This window comes from Taeniopygia guttata, chromosome 1A (assembly GCF_048771995.1).
Source record: "Taeniopygia guttata chromosome 1A, bTaeGut7.mat, whole genome shotgun sequence".
NCBI lineage: Eukaryota > Metazoa > Chordata > Aves > Passeriformes > Estrildidae > Taeniopygia > Taeniopygia guttata.
The window spans coordinates 56947625-56963579 of NC_133025.1; the positions used below are offsets into that span (position 1 = coordinate 56947625).

General features: G+C 41.5%; 1 protein-coding gene across 1 annotated transcript in view; it reads right to left on the reverse strand.

Annotated features, from left to right (window-relative positions):
* Window positions 1–9013, reverse strand: part of PTN (pleiotrophin) — a 79162-nt gene extending 70149 nt beyond the window's left edge. The window contains exon 1 of the mRNA XM_012569211.5: window positions 8651–9013. The gene's annotated coding sequence lies outside the window, so the exon portion shown is untranslated. The remainder of the gene's footprint in view (window positions 1–8650) is intronic.
* Between the last annotated feature and the right edge of the window lie 6942 nt (window positions 9014–15955).

The following is a 15955-nucleotide window of genomic DNA, read 5'->3' on the forward strand; positions in this document are numbered from 1 at the left end:
AAGAAAGGCCAGGACCATGTAGCACACTGTACCACCAAGAAAGAAAAGGTGCTTGTAAATGTTAACTCAGTAGCAAAATACTGGAAGTGTCTACAAATATTTTTGAAAGCAGGTTCAAAATAATGTTTCTGGATCAATGAGTAAGAACAGGAAGCTCACACACTTCTCCTCCCATTCCCATCTCTTTTTGAACTTCAGAATTTTTTTTTTTTCCATCATGAAAACATGGCAAATTTTCCAGGTAGTTACAGAGAGAGAAAATGTTCCCTTCTCTCCTACATTTCTGATTTCAGCCAACTTTACAAAACATTTCAGATGTTAAGCCCAGAAGATTTCTCCCTTCAGAGACAAAACCAAGGGCTGATCCCAGCAGGAAGATGGCAGCCTCCACCTCTCATCAGGATAAGCTCAGAACCTTCACAGCACCAGCTTGTCGCCAGGTGTGGCCAGGGGGTAAGCACCCATATGGTCCAGACTCTGCCTTGGAAAAGTATGGTTATTAACACAAAATAATAGAAGCAGTTCATATTGGAAAGTGGAGGAGAAACACAGTTCATTATTAGCTTGACTCTACCAATTAAAAAAAAAAATAATAGAAGAGCAGCTCATGCTTAAACAGGTCTCCAGAAATATACCAAGTGAAGCTGTCAAAGGCCTAATGGTAAATGTATTGCTATAAAACTTTTCATAAGAGCTTTCATCCCACCCACTCACAAAGGGCATAGACCTGAACACATCAGGTCATCAGACAGCTTAAGTTCCACTGATTATGTTAAACTTATAAATGAAATTTGCACGATCAAGCAAAGATTTCACATGCACTTTTACATTTACTCTAAGTAAATCCCACTGTTCTCAGTGAGGTAACTCAGAGCCCAAAAAGATGTTCCAGAAATGCACAAGACACAATCAGGCTACAGCTCAAATTGGAAGCGATGGAAAGAAGAGAACGGCGCCTCTTGGAACACATACATCTATAATCCAAATGACCACTAAATACTAATGAGTCCAAAATACAAACTAAAACCCATGTGACAGACTCTTGAGCTAACAAATACAAAGGCAGAGGAGTTTGCCTTTTCTTCTTTACCACCGCATAAATACAGCATCCCATGGTATTTCCAAGCACAGCAAAGATCAGATTCAATGCAGATACCCCTACTTAGGCAGCCCATAAACCCTGCAGCTCTTTACAAATCCTCTGCTGGTGGATGGTATATCTGGGATTAGTACTAGAAGGAAAATGAGAGCAACCTTCAGGCTCCTCTGAACTCTGCAGATCTCTGGTCAAACAGGCCAGAGGATCATTGTACCATAATCAGCTCCCACATGGGTTTCTGATTTGGTTTGCAGGGGCTTTTGGTTTGGTTTGTGGGCAGGTTTTTTTATCCTTCTGCTGCATAAATAAGCCTAGAAGAGGAGGAGGCCCAGAACACAGAACAAGTATGCAAATGCCATATCATACCAACTGCCATGCCAACAGCAATCACACACGCACGCCTGCTCACACGCTCCTGCCAAATAATCACTTAAGCAAACATCAACTACAGAGATTAGCAAAAGCGTCTGACAACGCGCAAATCGGACAAGAAACGCGGGCTGAAGGGACAGCTTAGCAAAGTGAGGATTTACTAAGTGAAATGACATGAAGTTCCTGAACCAAAGCTTACAGCATTTTTGGAAGACTGCTGAAAATCCTATCTGCTGGCTAGTAGATTTTTTTCCATCCACCCATCCCTACTGCATATCAGCTGCAGCCAGACAGGCTTCTAATAAAAGCAAGTGACTCTTGCACAAAGGAAAATATCTTTCCAGCCTCTGGGAAGGCAGCAATCCAAGCAAACAACCAGGCACTCAGGTGGCACAAGCCATTGGGGAGCAACCACGGCATCTCAGGGGCTTTTCAGCACCAAAAAGCAAGCTAAATCCCTACAGTAAACGGTTGGTTTTCCAGGTGAAACCACCCTAGGCAGAAAAAGAGCTTCAAATTATTTCTGTTCAATGTGATACGGGGGGTGGAGGGAGGCTACTTTTAAACATGTATTTTCTTATTGTGCAAACTAAAGGAACAAAGTGTTTTTCTATCAGATTTAAGGCAGAATATCAGAACAATATATTATCTCTAACTTACTAAAAGATGCTTCACTCCAAAGACACTTTCAATGGAAGCAATGAGATTTTGCTGCAAGAAGCACAAGAAGAGTCACAACCATTTAGCAGCATTATAGGGCATTTATGTCTTATTTTGAAGAATTTGTTGCCAAAACAAAGGAGGAGGTACTCTTTCTAAATCTTAGAGTGAACTATATATTCCTTATTCTGATGAAGCTCTTGCTGAAGCATCAGCTTTGCCTGAATAATGTTTGGAGGATGTGTGCCTGGTTAAATATTAATCTCTTCTAGACAGGAAGAATATGATTTCTAGTGAGCTGAAAAAAACTTAAATGTTGAAATGGAAAAAGCTTGGTTGTCTGAAAGTAAGTTGTGACTTTGTAACACCATTGCACAGATACCACCATATCAGAACTGCCATCTTTCTACCAAGGCTATTTCTAAATCAATTCCTATCTTACTTTCAAAGACAACAAATCTTCCTTAAGAGATCCATCCCTTACCATCTGACAAAGTACCTAAAATGAGCATTACAGAAATGTTAAAATGGGCATTTTGAGACCATGTCATTCTTCCCACTGCTGCTCACATGTCGTAAACCTGCTAAAAAAAAAAAAAAGACAGAACACCTAAAATAGTTATCTTTAAAAACAAAGTTTTTGCTACAACAAATACCCTCACACAATATATTAAGCACATTTTGGATACTCCTATCACAGAAGAAAAGATGCTACAGACTGTGAGCCTTCTGTTGTTGGCTACAGATGGGTGCATACATTTGCATTGCACTACTAAGGATCCTTTGCACTTCAAGATACATGATGTATGAGGAGTAGAGCTAAAAAAATAAATACATACATAAATGAATCTGTTGTTCTAGTGATCCAGTAGAAACAAGGACGCCTTAAATGCAAAGAAACATATCATCTTTAGTTGGTTATGAAACTAATGTCATTGTTTGCATGGCTCTGAGGAGAAAAAAAAAAAGGAAAACAGGTTTTGTGCCTGATATCCACTGGAACTGAATCTGAGAAGTTAATTCAGTTATATCTGTGCAGGGACAGTCTGGCTTCCACAGATACATATATATTTACTGTTTGTGTCAACACACAAGGAATTCCAATGTATCCATAGAATCAAATTATCTGGGTTTTTTTTTCCCTTTTTAATCGTTAGGGATAGAGAAGGCAACAGGTAGATGCAATTAGCAAAGTCAGATGAAGACGACAGTAGAGTTGTCTCTGTGCCTTAACAAGCTCAGAAGATCAAGACCAACTTTGCACTTCAGCCTAAGCAACAGTCTAGCTCCACCTCACAGTCCTGTGCCCATCTCCACTCAGCTGGACCAGCCTCCCTAAAATATCTGAGCACCAGCCCAGGTATGTAGATGAGACTTTTGGAAGGAAAGCAGAGCCCATCCAGTCTTGTCTTCCCTCCCAATTGTTCTGTCTAGTTTTACTCTTGAGAGGAGAGTTTTTTTTTCCCTGTACATACAGGGAATTCCTCCAAAAATATTGTTTGAAGATGGAAAAAATTCTGTTTCATTTATGTGGTTAGCTACCTGTAGGCAAGTGTCAAAAAACAGATTTAGACTGGGGTATTAGAGAATTCCTCCTCTTTTTCTTCCCTCCCCACAGCAATTTGATGATGGTTTCATCTACAACTAAATAGGGGATGTTTACAAGGTCCAAGCTATGCTGAAACTGTGTAGAGACTAATGAGGAAGGAAGATTTTTATAATGCTCTTGTGAAACATTTAATGAGCTCTGAAATAGTGCTGGCAGGCCTCAAAGGAGAAAGGCCCAGTTTAAAATTGAACTTTGCAGTTTACTAAATGGCAGTATGCAGGAGCCGCAGGCACTATTTATTTTCAAAGACTATTTTTATCTGAAAATACCCAACTCCTGTAACCCTCTTCTGCTCTAAAAGTCTTTACCCCTCTGCTGTAGATGCCATGCCATCAGTGGCACATGCCAACCAATGTGCTCCTAAGGCCCAAAATAACACATTAATACATTTTTCTTAATGTAATGGAACTGGATTTTGCCTCAGATATAGTTAGCTCATCTCCTCACCTCCAGAGGTCATCCCCATTGAAACCAGAATGTGCCACTCTGGGGAGGCTAGGAAGGACTTTATGGAGTAGAGATGGTGAGGGTGAAAATCCCCTGGCTTTATCAGTAATACAGCTCTCTTTTATTACATTCCCATTCCCCCTTCTCATCTCCCATCAAACTGCCTACAGCTGTGTTCTTTCAATCTTCAGCCTGGAAGACATGAAAAAGCGGTGTGCAAGACGACTACAGTTTTTCAAAAGTCACTCCCACACATATAGACAAGGAAGCAAATAAAAAAGTTTGAAAAAAAGAAAATCATCACAGTGCCACTGTAGAAGGTAGAGCCAGATATTTTAAATGGCACAGTGATTCTGTTCCTTGGAATGAAAGGAGGTGAGACATACTGGCCAAGAGAGTGTCTAGTTAGGTGAAGTCCTGCTGAAAGTCCTGCTGACCCTTTCTACCATGGTAAGGTGAACCAATGCTGAAAACAAACTGAACTTGCAACATGTCCTTTTAAGTCTTCAGGGTCCTTATTTTTCACTTGGGAAAAAAACTGTAGGAGCCTAAAGAGAGTCTGAAAAGTACTGATGAACTTGGCATCACCAGATCACTTCTTCTGGCAACTCAGAACAAGAAAAAATATTAAGAAGCAAATTCCATACTGACTGCCAACTCTTATTTCATGGGTTGGATCAAGCTCATGTTAAAGGTAGTGGGATTAAAGAGATCTTCAACTGATGAGCACTTCTTTTCAATCTAGTATCAACAATTTGCAAAGCATATTTAATTTTTTTAAAAAAATATATATGGTTTTTATTTAGTACCTAACACTGCTGACATGAGTAACAAGTAGTCAGTGCGACAAATTTAGTGATATAAAGAAGATGTGCCTTTTCTCATCTGGTTTCACTGGTGTTGTGTCAGTCCACAGAGACACCGCCATACCATTTCTTACACAACAACTCAGCTCTGTGGGTTATTGTAGTAAAACAAAAACATCCACATTACAGAAGACATTGCTGGCTCCTCTAATTCCATTTTTCCACAGTGCTTCTGCTGAAGAAATTGATGTCAGACAACTGACTCAAATTTCCCCGAACTCCCCTCAAATACACATTGAGCACTTGACAATGCCCACTTTTCTATTTCCCTCTCCACGGCTCCACTGGAGAGGACCCTCTGTGCATTCAGAGCAGCACAATGAAGAATGATTTCCAAAGCATTAACTTGGAGCCATTGAGACTTGAATGTTTTCAAAATAACTTATTGTGCTCAAAGGATTCTAGACTACCCCAGCTACTCTAGAAGAGAGTCTTTCTCCCCTTTCTCAAAACATCCATCCCTTCAGCCATCCCTGGAGTGCATTGTTGGGGCTGATTCCTTAGTGCAGCAAGTTCCATCAGTCAAAGCTCAACAGATACAAATAATATCAGGATATGGATATAAATTAGCGCGACAGACCCTAAATAGTTTTGACAGGTTTAGTAAGTATATATAGGGACACAGAATGCTATTCCTGCTGTCAGACATCAATATGTAGACAGAAGATTGGGGGCACCATGGAAACTCAGCGACATAAGAGTGGTATTGATTGGATAGAAAATGAGGCTGCAATTTAAGCTTAAGGCTGCCAGAGATGCCAAGAATGGAGAATGACCTCCAGCAGTGAATTTTCAGCATAAGCTCCCTGTGAACAAGCCAGTCCAAGAAGGATAAATCAGGGACAAGCTCACCAGGGATATGGCTCAAGCGAGTGTCACTACCCTGAGCAGATGAGAATCTCTCTATGTGTGCACGTGTTACAGTGACCTAGTTCGTTCAAAGACAGCATTTTGTATGGTTTATTATGGAGCCCCGGAACAAAGAGATTTCCTCAATTAAAGTCCTGAAATGCATCCTCTAAATGAAAATGCTTTTGATACACTGACCAGCAAGAGGTTGTAAATATCGAAGCAAAGCATACATTGTTAAAGACCAATTCCCACAGAAAATGCCACAGTTGGGAATGTAGGTAATGAGGGGGCCTGAACAGAGCAGAAGCAATGAGCCATGCCAACTCCATCCCTAATGCCCTAGTCTTACACTAAAACACTTGTTATACCATAACACTAGATAAATTGTATTTTCCTTGACAAAAAAAAAAAAAAAACCAACACACACAGGAAAAAAAAAATAGTATGAGTTAAATGAATGCATTTTCAGAGCTTCTGTAAAGAATTATTTTTAATTGTTTTCTAAGGAGTCAGGAACAACCATTCCCAGAATGATCAAGAGGAAATAGAGGACATTTCGAGAAAGTACCTTGCTGAAGCCACTGCTGGAAGTTCACTAAGTAATAATATTCACATTTGTGGCAGAAAGATTAATCTACACAAAACATCCATCAGTACAGCTGTGTCAGGAATAAGATAACCCTCCAAAGTGTCCCCAGTGTCAGGCATATGGTACTAGGATAGCAGCACTATGTTTTGTAATCCTATAGTGAGACAAACCTTCTGCTGGCAAGGATACATCAGCCACAGACTGCATCTCAAATAACTGGAGATAGACATCTGGATAACTGCAAAAGACCTGTTTTTCTTAGACCATTTCTACACTATAAACAAATATTTACCATTTGTAAAAGAAAGATTTGTTGCTGGCTTCTCTTTCTCCCCACCCAAGAGCTGACTCGGGATTAAACTGAAGGATTTCTGTCCTTCAGTTTCACCCAAACCTTCATACATGAAAAATCACTGAAGAGTTTAGCTCAGCTTGGAGACAAGAGTTTATTAAATCTCCACATTCCTTCTCTTTAGCAAAAGTTGCTAAATTATGCAGCAGGAATTGGGTTTTGGTTTTGCTGCTTTTTGGGGTCAGTTATGGGAGTTTGGGGTTTTTTTTTTAATTCAATGAAGTACCTTCTCCATGCACTTCCATATTTTCTTTCCTACAGCAAATTAACAAATTTTGTCACAAATACACCAGTTCCTTTTTCACTTTAAACTATTTCCCATTATCAAAGTTCAGAATTCTTTTTCTTAATTCTTATTCTTTTTCAGGGAGGAAATTGAAATGAACAAAACAAAACAAACAGACATAAACATTAAATTTGTTTTGTAATCGGCTCAAGAACACTGCTCAGAACACACCAAGTATTTCTTTGTAACAACTTTTACTTTCCTTCTCTCTTTCTCTCCATCCCTTCCCTCCTTCTCCCTAATACAGTCTGTTACACACATCATGTAGTTCTTGTTCAAAAAGTTGAGCTTTGCTAAAAGCAAAAAAAATCAGTGCCCAGAGGGAAAACAAGGAAAGGACATCAACTCAAGAGCTGATGACCCACAGGTAAAATGTTCCTCTAGTGTAATACAAGTCATTGCAAGCAAATGGGATCTAGCTAGAACACCACTATCCATAGCTCTAGGGTTATGTCACAGAGAAAGATTTAACTCCTGTCACAAACATTTCCCCAGTGCTCCCAAGAACCCTCCAGTCTCTCAGGTGTACATCCTAATAGCCAGCTCCCGAGGGTACCACTAAGTGAAAGTGCAGTAGTCATTCACCACCAAGGCAAAGCCACTGGCAGCATGGAAGAGAGGTGAGGCAGCCAAGTGGAAGATGTAAAAGGAGCAGATAAGCTCCTGCAGAATGAAGATTACTATCGCCCTATGAAAAGTTGTACTTTTAAAAAGAAGAGAAGAAAGGAAGGTAAGGAGTTAGAAGCCCCGAGGCTGGAGACCATGAAACATTTGCAGAATCACAGACAAGTTCAACAAAGAGGAAACTGTTTTCACCGTTGTTAACTCAGGTTTTCCCCCAGCCTATCCCTCCCGAGGAAGGGGAAGACACGAACTAACAACGGCAGTTTTAGATAGATCTAGCAGCACTTGCTAGATTTAGTTGTTTCACCAGGAGTAAACTAGGGATAAGAAGGCATAGTCCCAAGAGAAATATCAGCCGAAGTGCTCGGTCTGAAGGTACAATTTAAACTCCCGAGTTCCAGCCGGGACGTTCCTGGCACAGGGTAACTGGGACCCGCAGGGTGTTTGCCGCTCCGCTGCCCTTTTGTCCTCTCGAAACAGACCTGCCCGAACACTCCTGCCTCCCTTCCCCGCTGGGTCCCGTCACCCACGGCCGCCGCTGTCCCTCTCACCCCGCGCTGGCATTTGAACGCTCCCAGGGACGGAAGCACCGCGGCAGCGCTCCCCACCCGGCAACGCGGTCCCGTTCCTGCTCCCGGGCACTCCCAGACCTCACCCACCACCCCGGCCAGGTGTCTCCGGGGGCTCAGGTGTCCCCCTCAGGTGCACCCCTGCTCCCACCCAGCCCTACGGCCCCTCTGGCCGGCCAGTCTCTGCGGCGTCCTGCTGGGGCAAGTGTCCCGGAGCCGCGGCAGGGACGAGGGAAGCGCTGCCCACCCTGCCCAGGGGGAACAAGCGCTGGAGGTACCATCCCTCGGGCACACCCGGGAGTCCCCGCCGCTGCCTCGGACTTACTTCGGGCGGCAAAGAGCTCTTCTCCCGCAGCTGAAAGGGGCGAGCCGCGGCCGTCCCCGGTGAGCAGCGACTGCCTGTGCTGCCGCGCGTCCCTGCGCTCCTCACGGACGGGCTCGCCGGCCGCCGCCTCACGCCCGGCTCTGCTCTCTCTCCCGCCGGAGCCTTCTCGCCGAGATTTTTATACTGCAGACAGGGAACCTGATCCGCGCTTTGGCTCGGCGGAGCCCGGGCTGCGGCGAGGCGGCGAGAGGAGGGAAGGCAGGCGGGCGCCGGGGCAGAGCGAGCGGCCGCGCTGCCCCCTCGTGTGATGCGGGCGGGTCAGCCGCGGGGCAGCCGCGCCCCCGCCGCGGGCTGGGCTGGGCTGGGCCGGGCCGGGCTGGGCTGGGCTGGGCTGGGCTGGGCTCGCTTCGCTCCGCCGCCGCTCCCGCGGGAGGAGCGCGCCGCGGAGAGCCCGGTGGGGAGCTGCTGCAGCGCGGAGAGCCCCAGGATCCCTACCGGGCTTGTTAGCTCAGGTAACTTTCTCTCCTCTTCATCACCCAGGGAGAGGGAGAGGCAGCTCGCCCTACAGCCCGACCGGTGCGGGGCTTCAGCTGCTTTTGCAAGTACAAACGCCCACCGCAGTTTTTGCCCCGGTTGCCTTTGGCTGTCAGAGTTTGGGGAGCTCTAACTTCGGCATCGCTGACTTCCAGCTTGCCATTTTGACCACGGGAGCGATAGGCTGGAAATACTGCTAGAGTGTGGGAAGCAAGAAAATAAATAAATAAATAAATAAATAAAAACCCACAGTGGACCACTTCTTCCCCCCCCCCCCCCCCCCCCAGTCCCCCACCCCCAGCTTTTAATTTCAACTTGGCCTAAAAGCACTGTGAGAACAACTTTTGCCATGCCATTTCAACACTTTTGGTCGTAGCAGTTGCTGCAGTTGTATCAGGGCTCTCATTTAGTAGCAGGCTTTTCCAACTTTCAGGTTCATTACATCCACTGAATAAGAGTGTTCCCCAATCCACAGCTTAATTTAAAACTACGTGGACTTGTTCCAAACTCCAGGCAGTTTCTGTGTAATTCCCTCTCCCCAGAGCAAGTCTCTGCCTTCACTTGAAAGACTGGACCCATTCACTGCTTAGGTCTCAGCTGGGTTTGCAGCTTGCAGCTCCTGCTCCAGGTTTGCACAGAAATCCAGTTCAGATTCCCCTCCTGTTTCCAGAGGAATGAGCTAAAAAAGTAATTTGTCTGGCACCGAACACATTGCATCATCTAACACCTACCATCTGTGACAATGAAAAGCACTGTACAGCCAGTCCCAGAGCAGGCAATTGCACTCACCTGGAGTCCTTCTTAGTAAAGTAAACTAACCCTTTCCATCCACACCTTGACATCTTCTTTTCATCACACAGTTATGTGTTCAGTCCTGGCACGGCTGTGCAGGATTTGCACCACCAGCAGGTTTAATGACAGTGATGTAATTTAAAACAACAAATTTGGTTTGCAGTGTAAAGTGATGGCTTGAGGTGGAGAGAATATCCTTTCTAGCAGCTGGATGAGTGGAAAGGAGAACTCAAAGGCATTTGTGTTTCAGAGCATGCAAGGCTGAATGAATGCTTGCTAGCCAGCTCACACCTTCCTGAGGTCTTCTCAGTGAAATCCTGGCAGCACAGAGCTAAGCACGACAAGCACCTAGAGAAAAGCTTTCCATCAAGAAGCACCTGGTAGTGGTTGACACTTTGCAGACCCAAGAAATTCTCCATACAACCACTATAGCACATTTCAGATGATCAATCCTTCCTGAGTAACTAAGTAAGAAAGAGAACAATGGCTCTAAGTTCACCTTGATTGCAACCAAAACAGATTGCATCAAAATGGACCAAGAGGTTTCTTACTTTCCTCACAGAAATCTGAGTCTTAGCCAAAACACTGCAAGCATAGCATTTTGATAAAACAGTGGAAACTTTGCAGAAAACAACTGCTTTTTACAAAGATGTGCATGATGTTAGAAGCCTCCTTTAACCTCTAAATTTGGAAGCAATGTCAAGACCACATTTGCTCCCAGATTTTCTCCATACCTAGTTTTTCATGGCTCAGACATTATTTTCCTGAAACTGAGTTTACATGCACAAAAAATAGTTTTGTGTAATAGTTTTGTGTGTTATTTGACTCAGAATCTCCAAAATAAAACTGCTAACAAGGTTAGCAGAGCTTCTCAGGGACAGATCATTGTTCGAAGCACCTATGACTGAAAAACAGAGTTTCTGTTTTTGATTGCCAAAAAAGTAAATGTTTTTTAATGTTCGTATTATTTGTTTCAATGGCACCTCGAGGCTTGACTGAGGTTTCCATTGCAATAAGCACTGTACAAATACAGGAAAAATATTCTTTGCCCCAAATTGCTCACTGTGTTGTATATGTGTGATATTAATGGGGCATAACACTTGAATTTCTTGACGGAACTTTTGCCATTGAGATAGAACCTGTTAAGACAGAGAGGACAATGAGACAGTGAATACAGTAGTCTTGAGAGGACATATGTAACTTTTTTGCCAAGAAAAAGGTCACAAACTATGTTATTCACAGCCTCAAAGGTGCCTGTAGCACTGGTTCCCAGTGGGAAACAGCAGTATAGCATGGAGAAAATGGAGATGGGTGGAAGATAAACTGTGACCAGTTCAGAGGGATGTTTTCCTTAATAAAAGGATATTAAGGTTGGAGAAGCTTATCTCCAGATCTTCTCTGCTGTTTTGTCTCTCCTGAGTTTTTTCTCAGACAATGATGCAATTGCTGCATGATCTCTGGAACTGCAGATCAGTCAACATTTCTTGTGACTGATAGGAAAATCCCTACTGGAAAAAATACTTTTCAACTATTACTTTTCTATTCTGAACACAAAGGTAACCAAGAAAAGAGACTTTGCTCACAGATTGTCAAGGATACTTATCTTTAAAATCTTTTACATTTGTTTACAGTTGCTGGTTCCACTCTGATCAAAAAGCAGTGGTGAGGAATGGATTGGAAGCTGTAGAAGACCAGTTTCTGTTCTCAAATATCTTCTTTGCTACCTGGAGCAAAAATGCACAACCTAATGAGTGAGGCAAATCTGAAATATCTCTTAAAAAGGAAAGCTAAAGGTTCAGGCCAAAACAGACTGTAAAAGAACCTTTGATTGATACCATGTGCAAATGGTCTCATAAACAATCCAAAATATTAGATCCTAATTAGAATCTAAATTCAATCAGTAAAAAATTATGACAATTTTTGGGGGAAAAAGCTCCTAAATTTAGATACAGTTTTTGCCAAAATGCAGAAAGTACCCCATAATAAGTTCCCTTGAATAAGGTGGTTTTTTTCGCTTTGAAAAAAAACATAAACACCAACTTTTCTCTTTGAAGCTGGGGCTTTTTGTTACTCTTAGGTAATCAATTCACAACCCACCTGAAGGAAATATTTGGAACTTCTAAGAGCAGTTTGCACTTTTTCTCTAAAGATGGCCTTAAAAATTCTGACTCTAAAGTTCAGAGAGCAACTCAGAGGACAAGGCTTTATGCAGTTTTCTCTCAAGACGAGCTTCCCTGTTTTTGGTTGCACTGCTGAGTAGGTTAGAAGGTCAGCTGGAGCTGAGCTTGCCTTGTTTGTTTCAACTCCACTGTAAATATTAATTTCTTTCCCTGCCCTTCCCAGCCATTAGCAACAGCAGCACCAGGAAAACGTAACATGATTCCAGGAAAGCAGAGAGGAGAACTCCACAACAGTTTAAAGGTTTTTTCACCTTTTGCTCCATTGTTGTTCCCGAACTATTGAGCTGCCAAGCCCTGGCAACTGAGTGCCCTGCATCCCGACTGCCGCGCTCAGATCAGATTTCCATTAGTGATACTGAATTATTTAGTGAATGCATTGAGGATTGAAATCAACTACTTCTGAGCTGTGTACCCTCTCACTCTATCTTTCATTTCAAGCCCTCACACTATCATCACAGAGACTATCAATTGGAGTAGAAAAATCCATGGAGTTCAGAAATAATAATTCATACCTTACTCCCTAATATTAAAGTAATCCAGGGTATAAAAAGTCAGATTTCCCAGAGGCATGTGGAAGGCAACAGCAAAAGCATGAACCCAGAAGAGTTATTCTTTCATGCACATATGCTAAAAAATTAAGATATTTGAAAACAAAGCCAGTGGCCCAGAACTTGATCTTAAGCTTCAGTCACCAAACCATGAATACATGTCGTAACTTTACACATTTGACTGACTCCATTTTCTACAAGGGGATTAAAGCTCTTCTGCTCAAAATTATTCATGTGCATACATCTGCATGCTGCAGTTTGAAATCCACAAATATAATGCGACACAGCAGGCCTTTCCAGATCCCCAGCATTTAAAAGGCTGCTCTTCATATGGTGGCTTCTCTCACTACTTTCTTCTTTTGTTTGTCCTGGCATTCCCGGGAGTGGAAGTTCTACATATCCAGGATTTTAAGTCTACTGCATTAAAAATAAAATACCTTAGTTATGATGAAAAAAAATTGCTTTGTGTATATGAACACTTTTTTTTTTTTTTTACATAAACAAACATGTTTATTTTATTCTAGTTTTGCAATTTAGGGAGAAGTTTAAACCAAAAGAAAATGGCATTTTATTATGAAGGGCCAAGCAACAGCTACCACGTCAGTTCTGTGTTCTGGGGGTTTGTCACTATGCATTGTAAAATCAAAGCAAAATGTAGAAACAACATGTTTTTCCTATGAAAACGAACCAATAAAATTGACATTTTTAATTGATTTCAAACATATGGCAGAAAATTACTCTACAATTAGAATGCAAATTTCCCTTTCAATTTCTCCCAGGAAGAACCTGATTTGCTAGTACCTATTTTTTCACAAGGCACTACACCCACGTGCCTAACTATTCTATGAAAGAACTGGCTTTAGAAATAGAGAAGACAGCATTTATAATCCCACCAAATCAGTCCTTGATGCTTTATTAAGGCAATCAGCCAGTATCAGACACAGTACTAAATAGCTTTGCCCAGGGCACTGGACTGAAATGGTCAATTTTACTCTCTGCCAAGCTAGCAATAACAGATTAGAGGCTCTAACTCTATAGCAGGCAAGTGATTAAAAAATTAGAAGTATTCTGATCCTTTCCCTATGAGCTAAATCATGACACAACATTTTCCGGTTAAAACTCTAGTAACCACATTTTGAAATACATAATCACTAGTTTTCAATCCAATTGTGCCTATATAATCAAAAAAATAATTCTTAATATATTCCCTTTCAGGCAAATTGGTAGTATTTTGGGAGCAACCATTACAACACTCTTTATATACGCAATATGATGCAAACAGCACAATTCTGAGCCTGAATGCATGAACAAAGAAGAAATTCCACTTACCAGAATGTTCTCTTGCCTTCTGATTTGTTTGTCAATTTGAAAAGAGTTCACCTGTTTAATAATAATGATGCTAAACTTCAAATTTAAAGACAAATATAAGTGGTTTTAACAAGTTTTTCTTATGCACAAATGTTAAGAGTTCTCCTTCAGAGCAACTGCAGAACAGGCAGATAAATCATTGATTACAAATCTGAATGAAATCACAGCAATAGAAAAAAAACTGAGAAAATAATATTGACAAATAATTATTAAACCTATTAAGAAATACCATTATTGAGAGTTCTTTATAGTTGTTTTCCCCAAGACTCTTGTGCCTTAGTTCACAGTTGAGCTCATCAGCTTTCAGTGGTTACAGTACAAGCTTGCACATACTAACAGAGGGGTTCTCTTCACTTTAGCCAGTGGCAGTCACTGTGGTAAAGGCAAGCATGCACTGAGACTGACAGCTGTGGAAGTGACAGTAACTCATCCATTAAGTAGGACATAATAAAATTCAAGCCCTAAAATAGTTGCTTCTGAGGATGATAGGGTTGCAAAGCACTTTAGGAGCTAGCTAAGCAGATAGATACTTTCACAAGAGAATAAAATGAAAAATGAAATTGTATTAAGTTATGTAGTACTCCTTCCCTGCTACCATGTTTTTAGAAATAGCTGCAGCAAATGGAAAATTTGGGCAATATCACATCCAGAGATAACAAGAAACCTACATAAAGGTCTGTTGTTAAAAACACAAGAACTAGAGGACAAACAGCTATAACCTGCACATGTGCAGTACCTCATTAGTTAATGTAATGGCCAGGATTTTTTTGCCCATAAGAACAAAATTAGTTACATCTGGTCTTAACTTACTGGCAATTTTTTGCTGGAGATTTGAGCCAGTTGCATGGCCCTCATAAAGCACAATACATCTTTGATGGAAACTCCTGTGGGATGCTGTTGGCTTCAATGTCAGCTTGATCTAGGCTTTCATGCTCAGGAGTTTAACAAAACGTGGCATCATCATTCACAGGCCTAGACCTGGACTGGCTGTTATTAAAAAAAATGTGCACATTAAAACCTTTTAACATCCACATTAAAAATTTCATTCCGATATCAAATTATGGGGATTACTGGGGGCAATGCTAACACTTCTTGCTAAATAATGTCAGTTTTTTCCCCAAAGACCTAGTTCCCAGCATTATGTGATTGCTTTAGACATGCAGTTTTCAATAGTAAAAAGTGCAAACATAGGGGAGAAAGTCCTGGTTCTTCCATTTTTGCTTTATGGGAAAATCTCAGAATATAAATGTTAAAACATTGCTAAAAAAAATTCAGAGTCAATAAAAATTCTCAGAATATGTGTCAAACTGTATATCATAAACTTCTATATTATAATATATAATATATATACATTTTTAACACTTGGAGCCTTTCTCACAAGAGTTGGTGGGAATTTTTTCACATTTTTAAGTCTTGGAACTATCAACATAGTGAGAAAGACTCAATAAAATAGCCACACATTTTGTTCTTTTGGTTATTTCCTCTGGTACATCCTTCACTTCAGTAGTTTATTTTACATATTGGGAATCTGGAAGGGGTAGAACACAGGGGAAGGTATCTTCCAATGGAGAATAATTTCTGACATCACTTTAAAAATCCTAATTTTAGGCTCATTTCAACAAAATTACTACAGCTATTGCTTGTAATAATTTTGCTTTTACCGTTCATTTCTACACTGAAATTATGGAGGTTTTCAAAGGACTTAGGTCTGAGCAAAGATACATGGTTCTACTTTGAGGAGAGGGAACAATCAGGGTAACTTTGTATCATCCACAGCTCTTCTAGTCATTAGTCTTATTATTTCTACCAAGAAGTGGATAGGAAAAGGGTCACATCCTGTTTTCTAAGATCCCTCAGGTACTTTAGGCCTTTTGAAGATAACA